General features: G+C 32.4%; 1 long non-coding RNA gene across 1 annotated transcript; it reads left to right on the top strand.

Moving 5' to 3' along the window:
- The first annotated feature begins 527 nt into the window (after positions 1–527).
- Positions 528–769, top strand: LOC115886247. Its single transcript, XR_004050860.1, has 2 exons — positions 528–570; positions 730–769. It is a non-coding gene; the product is annotated as an uncharacterized LOC115886247 (long non-coding RNA).
- Positions 770–3737: the final 2968 nt, after the last annotated feature.

Genomic DNA, 3737 nt, shown 5'->3' with positions numbered 1-3737 from the left:
TTTTTCATGACTGAAATTAGCATGCTGAAAATTGGGGATAGGTTCAGCTCATTCGCTGACGCAAAGAAAGCGATTGAGGAACTTGTTGAAAATACGTACACAACATTTTGGAAACGAGATGCCCGTACGATTGCAAGCAGTAAAATTGTGAGACCAGTAGAAAGCTCTTTGATTTATTATCAACTTCTATATGCATGTAATCACGGTGGAAAGAAGTTTAAGGGGGGTGGGAAAAAAATTCGACAGTCTTGGACATTTAAAGAAGATTGCCCAGTACATGTAAGATTGAAAGCATCGTATGATGGAAAAGCACTCGAGGTAACATCGGTTCAAATGAAGCACAATCATGTCACTTCGAACGTAAGTTTACAAATTAGTTGACATATAGTATGCTTTTAGAATTCTTGCTTGAACAGTATTTTATTCATAAAAGATATATTTTGTAGGTTCTACATGCGCATAACCCTAGCCAAAGAAAACTTCCCAGTAACATGAAGGAAAGTGTCAAGGATTATTTGAATATGAATGCCAATAGAAAAATGATACAGCAAAAAGTTCAAGAAAGTACTGGTAAAATTGTTACTTAACAAGATTTAACAAATATGAAGATATCCGATCAATCAAGAAAAGAAAACTTAGATGGCTGCTTAAATATACTTAAATCTAAATATGGTAAACTAAAATATTCTATTATCGTCTTATTAGTCCCAATAACTACTCTGTTTTCAGGTGCCAATGTAGCTGTTTTGCGAGACGAAGACAATAATTTCAGAGGACTTTTCATTCAAAGTCCAACCATGAAAAGTACAATGAAGGCTTTTCCAGAATTTCTTACAGTATAAATATACATAGTATATTTATAGTATACATATAAATTACTTAAAATAGGATTACCTGTTTTTCTCATAAAGGACGTCCAAAAGGACAGGACTTAACAGTCATAGGACTACCAAAGAAAAAGAAAAGATGTACTGTAGCATTTGCTAAACAATCCTATCATGAAAAACAAAATGTAATCCTGAATTGCTTCGTTAAGGATCGTAACATCGTTAGAGACATCACAAATATAAAGAAGAAATATCACATGTCGTTCTTGATGAGGCTGTTGATATCCACATAATAAGGTAAGTCTAGCAATACCTAATAATTACCAAATTAATAACTAATAATGTAAATTTACGATTTTTAGAAGTTTTTGCACCGAGAAAGCCTTTGAAAAAATAACCAATCTAGTTGAGCAGAAACGACTTCAACAAAGTTGGTTTTGTTGTGTGTGCAGTGAAGACAGGCAGAAAAATCATATGTCACTTTGTTGCAGTAGATGCCTTCTACTGTTTGACCAGCGGATCTGAAGCTACGGAAGGAATGCGAGAAAAAAAAATCGATATTGCCACGTTTATCTATAAAATTACAAAATTGCCAGACATGAACTATAAATTTAATATATTTTTATTATATATAATGTGTTTAGCATATATTCTGACGTATTTACTAAGGAATTTTAACGTAGTTCATATTGTTGGATATGTTTTATTTAATAACTTATTTCTTTCATTCTGTATAATCTGCTTATTACGAAAGGTGAAGATATATCAAGGACATCATTGACAAACCGGCATCGCCGCGCATGGCCGCCTATTCGTCGAACATGATTGGCGAGAGTACGTCATAGGATTTGTTACCACGCGGTTGCCATGACTTTTACGCCTTTCCTATTCGCTAGCCTTATCCCCAACTTCACGGTCACTTCTGAAAAGAGTGGAAATATTGAATACTATTGAAATATCCAGTGGCGGTGTAATTCTTTTGATCATTATTACTTTCTTTCGTTATTTTATACCGGTTATCCTAAACTTTATTCCTATATTTTTCGTATATTTAATAGTTAAGTTGTGTTTTATTGTTTTGTTATCTTGTTATAATGTTTTTCGTTCGTAGTTTTTAATTATAAGTTTGATCGTATATTTGTATTTTAAAATGAATAAATTTGTTAAGGGTAAGACGCTACATAGCGAGGATAAGAGAAATAATAGCTAATTTATATAGGTAAGTAGAATAATAATAATATAATTATTAGAATATTAAAATTAAATTTGGCTAAAATGAAAAGCACCCACATTTTACCTAAATATTTTAGCTAAACTAAAATTAATGTAAATAAACGTGGATGAACACTCATTTGATTTATTTCGTTGTGTTCATAATAGGGTTTGCGACGAAGAAGCTACAGAGACTTCGCTTAAGTTGCCGCTTAAACGTAAACTTAAGCGGATATCTCTTTATACCGGAGTCAGTGTACTGGCTATAAAAAAATTCACACAGAAGATAAAAAAAGACTAGAAACTAACCCCGATAAAATGATATCCAGCCCTGGAAAGAAACGGCCACGTGAGACTGCTGTTGAAAAGCTCGACTTTAATTTCCAAGTGGTCAGGAATTTGATAAATAGATTTTATCTCGAATTCAAAGTCGTCTCCACAATTAGAAAGCTTTTGCAAAAATTGCAGGAAGAATTGAATTTTCCTTTGGCAGGGAAACGCTTAGGGGGGTTATTAAAATCAAATGGATTTTTTGGCGTAAATGTCAAAATAACAGATAAATATTAATGGAGCGGCCCATTATATTGCAGAGAGAGATAAATATATACGCAAAATTCGAATATATCGTCAAGTATTATCTATTTGGATGAAACATAGGTAGACAATGACCTAACCTTTAAAAAGTGCTGGCGGAGCGATACCATATCTGGTGTAATAGGCAATATTGGATCTACTGGTGTGTAAAATTATGTTTTGTTTGCGCTTCCAAAGTTAACTATTTTCAAGATTTTTTTTGCTGGAAATAGTTATATCTAAAATAATGTATTATAGAAAAAAATATAGTTAGTACAGATATATAAATAAATATACCTCAAGACTCAGTCTTGATCATCTGCTGATGATGTTAACATGGTTAGCAAAACGTGCGTCCAGTGTAAAAGTAAAAGTGTTATGGTGTATTGTGCTGATTTAGTATTTTATTTTGATGTGTAACATCAAAGCTTCCAACCCCCAGCTGTAATTATTTCTTCAATTATATTAACAACACATAATAATAAAATTATTCAAAATATTTAAGTGAGCTTTAATAAAAGCTTTTAGTGTTTATCTGCTAACTCAACAGTAACGATACAAAGAGGATAAAGTTTTTTGAAAAAAATTATTAATCTGAATATTATATTTATGATACACATTATTTTCATAAAACACCGTACGCCCATGCCTATTTTATGAATGAAATTGGGCGTGTTTTGTTTACAACTGCGTTCCCCTGCCGATACCCCGTAGCTACAGATCCGTTGGTCACACTATATGGAGACATATTCGTTGTGCAGGATTGACTAAGCGACCTAAATCAAAACTGTGGTTTTGCAGAGAATGCTATCTATAGCATTATTAATTTTTGTTATAATATAAGTTGACGTAGAATTATTTTTAAATTGTCAGTTTATAATTTGCAATAAAAACCTGAAAACCAATGCCATATATTACATTTTATCGCAAATACATTTTCAAACCTTATTCAGAATAAGCCATGACGGATTTTGGACAACATTACATTACAAATTATTAAGTATTAATCAGTAGCCTACTCTGCATTAACGATTAACGGCATTTTAGTACGCGACCGTTCGACGGCATTTTAACCAAAGCATTAAAAAGCCGTCAAGTGCGTCACATCAACGACGTCATACCTAT

Source organism: Sitophilus oryzae, unplaced genomic scaffold, assembly GCF_002938485.1.
Source record: "Sitophilus oryzae breed Bouriz unplaced genomic scaffold, Soryzae_2.0 scaffold_1135_pilon_pilon, whole genome shotgun sequence".
Lineage (NCBI taxonomy): Eukaryota > Metazoa > Arthropoda > Insecta > Coleoptera > Curculionidae > Sitophilus > Sitophilus oryzae.
The sequence above is the reverse complement of the archived record's forward strand: the minus strand, read 5'-3'. Positions and strand labels throughout refer to the sequence as shown.